The sequence below is a fragment of the Choloepus didactylus genome, chromosome 5 (genome assembly GCF_015220235.1).
Source record: "Choloepus didactylus isolate mChoDid1 chromosome 5, mChoDid1.pri, whole genome shotgun sequence".
In the NCBI taxonomy this organism is placed as follows: domain Eukaryota; kingdom Metazoa; phylum Chordata; class Mammalia; order Pilosa; family Megalonychidae; genus Choloepus; species Choloepus didactylus.
In genome coordinates this window covers 69595354-69604623 of record NC_051311.1, presented here as the reverse complement: position 1 = coordinate 69604623, position 9270 = coordinate 69595354, and the positions used below count along the sequence as shown (strand labels likewise).

General features: G+C 37.1%; 1 pseudogene; it reads right to left on the bottom strand.

The window, feature by feature from the left end:
* Nucleotides 1-1885: 1885 nt before the first annotated feature.
* LOC119535336 lies at nt 1886-2823 on the bottom strand (annotated as a pseudogene).
* Nucleotides 2824-9270: the final 6447 nt, after the last annotated feature.

Here is a 9270-nt window from a genome sequence, read left to right as displayed (position 1 = left end):
TTAATCACAGAAAAGACATTTAAAAAATTATTAAATTCACTTTGATTACTGCTTTGACTTCATTCCATAGAGTGTCAAGAATATATTGATTAACTTTTTGTCATTTCTGAAACATTCTATTACTGCTTACTTGATTCAGTCTTTTTTTTCTCAAATGATACCTTAATTTTTTTCTTTTTTTATTCATTTTATTGACATATATTCACATACCATACAGTCATACAAAACAAAGCATACATTCAGTTGTTTACAGTACCATTATATAGTTGTGCATTCATCACCAAAATTAATTTTTGACATTTTCATTACCACACACACAGAAATAATAAGAATAAAAATTAAAGTGAAAAAGAGCAATTAAAGTAAAAAAAGAACACTGGGTACTTTTTTGTTGTTGTTGTTTTGTTTTGTTTTTTATTTAAACAACATGTTCATAGCACACTCCAAGAATGCCACACAGCAAGGGCTTGCTGCACCATCAGAGTATGTTAGAAAACAAAACAAAACAAAATTTTAAATAGTCAATGGTTTAAAAATTAGATTGTTCTCTGAAATTACTGTAAAGCCAATAATCACCAATCATCTAATCTTTGTTTCAGAGTAGGAAACATTTCAGAAATGTAATGAATATCTACCCCAAATCACACTTTAATGAAGTTAAAAGCTACACAATAGAAACAAAAATAAACATTTTTCTAGAAAGAATATATTTGGCATTTTTAAATAATCTTAGAGAAGAAGCTTTTTAATTTAGGTTTTTACTTTCTATTATAGACAGAAAGTTTTGGTTTTAGTGGTTCCAATTTCAAAATAGGAAGTCATGACATTGTAGTCAGTGAGCTTCAGTCCTAACAAATCTAGTGGGGAAAAGGCAGTGCTTGTTTTTTCCCTTAGAAGTATAATCTAGCTAGTACTAAAAATTAATAAAAATGAGGTCAGAGAGTTCAAATTAGTTGGCTAATTTGGTATCTGAGTTGCTTTATATAGACTTTCCATCTTGCCATATTTCTCTCAAAAATAAATAAATATATAGCATGAGCGAAATGTAAACTGAACTTTGTTTCTTTGATTTCATTAAAATATATCAAACATGGTCTTAAATTCTGTCCTTCCAGAAAAATTACATTTTCATTATCAATGTAGAGCAACTCGATAATGAGTTACATTCTAACCATTTTACATAAATGTAGTAAAGCTGAAAGTTAAATTTAAAAATTTGAGTAATTAAGAAGTACTTATATATTTACCTCTTTCAGAAACCCATGATGCCTTTCCTTGGATTTAAGTAAGAAAATAGCAGAATTCAGTTCATTTTCATGATGTACCAATACAACATTGCTTAGTTGTATTTCCGTCAGCCAATCTGAAATCAAATTTCCATTCATAACACCCACTAAAAGAGAAAAAAAAAATTGACTGGAACAAGAAATGAGAAGGGCTAACTTTAGGTCAAGAAAATATTCAAGAAATGATGCATCACAAAACAGGGAGGTAAAAAAAAGCAAATATATTGTAATAAAATCCTCTCTTATAAACACCTCTGTCCCTTCCTCCCATGTTTGAAAATGTTACCTAAGTTTTAAAAGTTCTCATAAAAACATTTCATACTATAAGTCATGTAAAATCAGATCTGTTTTAGCCAGATAACCTTTAGCTATTAAAGAATTCAATTATTTTATTTATAACATGAGAAGCAGTGACATTCAATTCTCTCAGTGCTGAGCTAAAAATTCCACACATCTGTCACATGGGTTACAAGGAAAAAACAAAACAAAACAAAACACAGAAGCACCATTGTGCACTTCTCAGGTTTCCTTTTTTTGGTATTTCAAGTCCCCCATAACTCCATTTGCCATTGGCAGCTGACACTCCACTGTGTTAACATTTAAAGGCAGTGAGGACTAGTGTTATTCATCATATAGGACTCCAGACCTCCATCATCTTTCAAAAATGAAGCAGCCTCCCCTCTTTTTCTGAACATGATCTTCATTCATTTTCTCCTAACTTCTATTTCAGCTAAAAAATCAGTTTCATAATCTGCTGAAATGTTTAAGCCTGAATTAGCATTGAAGAGTTCTCTTTCACCAAGGACTTCCTTTACTACTCCTTTCTCTAAAAACTGTGAGACATTCCTACAGTCTCTGAACAAGAACTCCAGAACTTGAAGATGGGTTGATTCTATGGACTGACAGGCATCAGTCGACCAGAACTTTCCAGCATGGCACAGCATATTATACTCACTGTGGTCACCATGTACAAGCACACATTCGTTATTAACTTCTGCATCATATGCAGAGTTTGATAGTAAGCTTCTTTCATTTCTTCACTACTGAGTTTTACTTCTTTTAATTTAGGGGCTGGAACATGATCATGGCCAATAAAAAGACATAACTAAATTGTGTTTCTTGAGCATTACAACTGTTGGGCAAGTAATTCCAGCTCTCTGTATTCTTGTGAGATTGTGCATTTCTTTTCCTACCCATATGTGTATTTAATTTGCTGACGCAATCTTTAAACTTGAAATCATCTTTAATTTATTTGTCACGATTCTTAAACTCATTAGAGTTATCTTAAATATCTTGGTGGCACATTCTGTAGGTATATCTTTACTATCTTCCTTAGCATCCTCCATGCTCCTTCCATATGCATGAAAGACAACAGATACCTTTCCTGTACTAATACAGCCAGTGATTCTCTCCAGCAGTACAGAGCTGATCATTTTATACATAAGTAAATGTGTCTTAAGCTCTGCTGCTTTTCCTTCAGTAGAATGCTCCTTTTTCTCATGGAGGTGGGCACTTCAACATTCTTCTGAGTAGGCATGTTGTTTTAAAGCATTGAAAACCTGGTTTCATAGTTTTAAATCCCTTCCAATTCTGTAGCCTACCTGAAACCAGGTGCAAAATTTTCCAGTCTTGTTGTATTCTTTCTCCCACATACTACATCATGTTTGGTGGCGGTATGTTTTCCCTTTCCAATGAAATCCTTTTGAGGAGTAGGAACTGGTTTTGTTTGTATGTAGAGATTGTCACAAGTATCCTACCAGTCAACCTCACCTTCAGAGCTATCACTGTCTTCATAAGGACACACTTCTTGATAATTTTCAAAGAACTGGGAAACTTTGCTACCTCCACTGATTTTTTTTTTTCTTCACACCTAGGCTGTGCATCATATTCTCTGTCAAATTCTGCCTGAAGCATCTGAGCCAGCATTAGGTCGCTGGAGGTGTCAATGTATTCTCAAGTAATAAATGGTCCTTCAGCAGCTGCTTCTTCTAATTGTAATTCTTTAGCCAACTGTTTGCTTATTACATCAGCCAAGAAACAAGATAGTGTATTTTGAGGAGTAGGCTGCGGACACTTGCAGGGTCCCCAGGACGCTGCAGCCCGGGCTCAGGCAATGCCACTTTGCCCAGATCCACTGGGGGGTAGAAGCCAGTGACAAGAACAGGGCTCAGAGATGGAGGGACTGGACCGGGCGCAGAATTGCCAAGGAGGAGGCAGGCTGCGGGGTGGGGAGGCGGGCTTTTCATGCCTGAGCTGAGGTGACAGATGGCGACAGCAGCGGCCGAGTCTGGTTTGAAGTCCCCTTTCAGACACACACTTGGTTGCTGAGTCCTACACATGAGTTTGGTGCTTGGGCAGGCCTGCCAGTGCTGTGATCAGTTCTGAGCAAGTTCCTCATTTCAGTCAGAAGTTGAGGTTGGGCCATTTGGGGCAGTTTCTTCCTGCTGGTTCAGTTCCAGCCCTACCACAGAGGAGACTTTCACCTGCCCAGAAGATAGTTTTTACCATATCAGCCATGTGGCCAAAGGAAGGGGCTGGCTCTGAAATGTGGAAAGCTGCCTCCTCTCTTTCCTGTGTTCAAGGCCACTAATGTTCCCTCTTTCTTTACTTTTATCTGTGAAGATTTTAGTAAGGTGATCCAACTCAGGTTGAAGATTATTCTGTTTCTTAACCCTGGCCTTTACTGGAAGATCACCAAAGAAAATGCTTCACTGTTAGTCAGAATGGGACTATTACTCTTTCCCGTGATGTCTGTCACTCAGTAATATTGTCAGAGTGTAACCAAGAAGTTAGGATTTAAGGGATGATTATGATTACTGAATCATTATGTAGATATTTCTTTTTTTACTCTCTGGTATATTAGACATCTCTGAATTGTAATCCAGATGCCTTGATCTCTGATAATGATTGTATAGCTTTTATCTTGTGACTTTGTGATTGTAAAAAGCTATATTCCCTTTCTTCTTTTTTTTTTTTAACTTTAGAAATTTGTAATCCCAAGGGCAACCTCCCTAATGCTAATGAAGGAACTTGAATCAGCTCAGAACTTCAGTTATCTTGGCTCCAGCACAGCTTCACTCCTTTGCATTTGTAAATTGTTTCTGCCTATACTTGCTATTGAAATGGTACTGACTCCATCTCCCCTTGTTTGAATCCATAAAAACCCTGAACTGCTTAGACACAGGGAGACAGATTTTTTTTAGTCCCGTAGGCCATTTGATCTCCTGCTTTGTGCCTAGCAATAAATTCTTTATCTCTTTGAAACCCCAGTGTCTCAGGAAATGGTCATTTGAGAGCATTGGGCAGAGAATCCAAGCCCTTGTCCAGTAACAACAGTCCCTATATATGGATCTAGCATCTTCCTCTGTTAGATGCTAAAGAGATACCAATAAAAATATCAGATATAAATCTTCTCTCAGGATGTTTCCAATCCAGCTGTATAATGTCTTTGAGTGGGTGCTGATTCTTTGTGCAGACAGTCTTGAGATAAATCATCCAAGTAGATGTGCATTTCCATACTATTCTCTTACACCCTCCAGAATGGTCCCAGAGCTAAAGTTATGTAGAAACAACCCCTACTCCCTTAATATTTGTCCACACTCCTTAATAAGTCCTCAACACAACTGCATAGCGCTCAGGTAGGATCCAGTGGGAATAGCTGGGCACTTATTGTAGGTGAATAACTTATCTCTCTCTACCTTAGTTTCGTTTTCTGCATATGGTCCTCTTAATAGCTTCAGGCACAAAGGTTTGTTCTCAGTATTGAATGAGGTAATACTTATGTCAGTACCTGCCACAAAGTAAGTGCTCTATAAATAATAGGTATTAATAATAGGCAAAGATGTGAAAGAAGAGCAGGAATGAGGATGGAAGGATAGGTGCCCACAATCTATTTTTCATGGAAGGAAGTGATGACATTATCTTTAAAATTTTTCTTCATACAAAACTCCCCAAGTTGCCCTTTTTTAAATGTAATGAAAATAAATCTCTTGCTCCCTCTGATGCAGGGAATTTGGTTGGTATTTATACTGAGAAAACCAGGAGGCAGCTTCAGTTTCACCTATGTTCTTCTCCTTCTAAATCGGCCTTTGTCTTTTGGTAATAGAGACCAAACTTCCAGCAAACTGAGTAATTGATTCTGAGCAAGTAGAAGCTTTCTATAAATTTACATTAAAGTGAGCAATGTATACAAATGCTATTTCATGGAGAAACTGATATCTCCAGTATCAAAAACATCAACATTCCGTATTGAATCTGCAGAGACTCTGAGTTACTTCTCAACCCAATATTGTATTTTCTTGGATTTGTTCCTTGGGGCACCTATGTTTGACCCCAACAACATAACTCCTTATTATGAGGGGGCTGTCTTAATAACTGAGTTATCTGGAAACAAGTTTTAAACCATCGGAATTGAGTTTCTTACTCATAAGGTGCTGGTTTGTCATCATGAATGTCCTCTAAAATATTTTTATTAGGGACTTGTAGAGAAACACCCTGTCCCTCGGGACTCCGAGAAACACCCTACTGGGTTGACACTGTGTCCTCTGTAACCATTAAGACCGTGTTCTCAGGGTCAGCCTTCAATGCTCACGTTCATACCAATTCAACAAGCGTTTCCTGAACACCTACTTATATGCTAAGCACAGTGCCAAAAACAAACAATACAGATAAAATGCAGATGCTTTCTAATCCTCAAAGAGTTCCCAACCTGGCATGCCTCTTAAATTAGTTTAGGAAGTGGGGAGATGCAATTTATGGCTCTCATTCTGGCCAAGTAATACTGGCATAACCCCTTCAGATACAGACATAGCAAGTATCTAATGACGATAAGTCGCAGGTATTTATGCTAGAAAAGTTTAGGAGAAAAGAGAAAACACAGAATTTTCTGAAATCCTTCATCCATTAAGTTGAAGGATTATTTCAGCCTGAAGTAAATTATTTTTGTCCTTATTTTCAATGAGTATCCCAGGAACATGGTGTTCCACATTATTGGAATCATTATATCCATATGCATAAAATACTGAAGACGTAAAGATCCTATAACACACTTTGTTTTACTATGTATATGGGAAGAGATATGAGAGGGAGTTTGAAATGATCTAACTTGTTTGCTGTGGACAGCATACCCCATTGTTTTTTAAGGCAAGAGCTGTCATTTATAGTTTGCTAGGCAACGTGATTTGTGAAAATCATTTCCAGCAGTTGAATTGACCCTTATGCAGCTAGCTGGTGAAAAGTAATATCCATGCTTGAGGTCAAATTCAGGCTCATAAGCCCTAAGCTTGTTTTCATTTGACAGAAAACAAAGATTTTCTTTTGTTTTCCAAATATATTTTAAAACACCTCATTCAGTGGTGATTCTTAACCGTCAGTATCTTTTCCAGTTTTCTGAGGAGCTTGTTAAAAATGCAGATTTCTGAACCCTAGACCCGGGCCAAGGAATCATCCCTTTCAATGCCCAGATGAATCCGATACAGGTGGTCCACAGAACACCAATTTTCAGAGAGGAAATCCTATGAGAACAGGTCAAAAGTAAAGAATAATTCAGTTTGGGGATGAGGTGGCCAGGACGCATTTGGGGAATGCCTGTAAGCATTAGAAAGAGCCTTGCAAATCAAGACCCAGGGGGCTGCAGTGCCCAAGAGGCTGGTAGTGAGCAGTTTGACTCTCCCTCCACTTTTGTTCTTCCAACAGTTCACCCCACAGAAATTCTTTGTTGGGGATTCTCTTGCCAGCTGCCTATTACATGCCTTACTCCCTTTTCAACAGGTCAAAGACCTAAGAGAACCCCTAGTGACAACAAATACAAAAGGATTCCAGTGAGTCACAAGTACTAAAATATTAAATTATGTACTATATTTCTTTAAGATCTTGTAAGATCTAACACTCTTTTGGTCTATATTTCTCCCTGAAGAATGGGGGGAAAATGAAAAGTTATTACCAAAATCTTTTTATGACATAGGGAGATGTCAAACAAGTTACCAAATAGCAACCTCTACATCGGTAGGAATTTTTGTTTCTTCACTGTTGTATCCCTAGCACTTAGAAACGTTTCTGGCACATATCAGTTGTTTAGTAATTATTTGTTAAATGAATGAGTGGCCTTAATTATACTTACAGCAACACAATGTCCACTAAGTAAGTGGTAAATCTTAATGTGAGTCTGCTTCTGGGTTACCCAAGTTGTCTCTTCTCTTTTTTCTCCTTTTATTTTCTGGTTCTTTCTTTCACTTTCCTTTCAGTATCCATTAAATTGACTTGTCTCATCTTTTTCTATTTTCTGTCTTGCAGGAAAAAAATCAATAAAACACTGCCCCATTTATACAGCAATATGTACAAATGTGCGGCTGATTGATCAGTAAACATTACTTGAATACCTACTTCGTGCTGGGCTGCTAGGCTTAGTTAATATTGTCTATTGAGATCTTTTAGTTTAATTTCAGTCAGATCTTTAAAATGCTGAGCATTTTTCAGATGAAGATTGGTGCTTACAAAGTACGTAGTAAAGCTGCAATTCAAGTACTAAACAATAGTGAATCTATTCTAAAGATAATACCCCTTGAAAGTAGTGATGAAAATTAATTTTTACATTTATCCCAATTGAAATACCTAAAAAGAGCATTTTCCCACACTTCTCAATACGAAAAAAGTTTCTGAAAGAAATCAACTTAAATCCTGGGTCAGATGAGGTTGGGCACATTCAAGCTGGTTTGGTGGTAGAGCAATTTGCAAGGCCTAGAGTTAAAAATGATTGAAGGTATATTATTCAATTTTTTTGAAATTGCTTGCTGGCTAGAGTCTAGTGCATTTTATTTCAGGTCTAACTGGATTTTATAAGCACCCACAGATGGGGATTTATAATGTCAACACTGACAGAACAATAGCTCTACTGGGCCTAACTATTCAGTCTTTCAACTGAGTTTCCCTTTTGTCTCTTACTTTGCTATACCTTTTCAACACTACAACTTACAAAACAAATAAACAAAAGACTCTGTTGTCTTCCTTTATGGGCCTAGAAATAATATTTTATGTCATATCTCCTTTCTCTAAAAATAAAAGCTGAAAGCACTATGCTCTTCATCTTCTCAAATTACTAAATTCCTTGGATGAGTTGTGTCTTCCTCTGAGTGCAGCCAACAGAAATTATCTGCATTCCTTATGCCAGCAGCCCTGCCCTAGTAGATTTGATATGGCTGTGATGGATTTGATAGATTTACAGTTGCTTCACTGAAAGCACATCATACCTCATCAGTGTTTTAAAACAACAGAAATGCATGAAACACAGAAGAGGGTCTCAAATCACAGAGCAGCTATCTGCATTATCAGACAGAAACAAAATCATGTGGGTCAGTGATAAGTTATGCTTGTTACTGTTGGTAGAGTTAGGCTGGGTAGATGGCTGCCCACACGAATCCAGTAGAGGATCCCCAAAATACCCTTCCTGTCCCAAAAATATTGCCCTCACATATTGACATTTTACCAATGTTTTTCTCCTACTAGTCTGAAATTCCCACCATGTCTTTTGGGCTATACAACCAAATAGTTATATGTTTAGAAGCACTATTAAAATTTACATAATGGTTGAAAGAGATGGGAGAAAATTTCTACTCATCTATTATCATGAATATTATAAGTAATAGATCATATTACCTTGACTATATGAGAAATTCCAAACACACACACACACAGTGACACACGCACTTATATATATTTATATAACTCTGTGTGTGTGTGTGTGTGTGTGTGTGTGTGTGTGTGTGTGTGTGTGTTCCAGCTTTTCTAGATTTTCTTGAAGGGAGGAGGGAGGATTGATCCATTATAAGCTGGTCTGCCATAGCTAGAAACAGAAATCATGGTGGGTATTTGGAATTGAACGGCACCCTGATGGGAGAAGCTAGGGTGAAAGGAGAGACAGGAACAGCTTTCTTCTTTTTAGATTGTTTTTTCATCCATGGGAGTTGCTTCACAGCAACTGGTTGACATC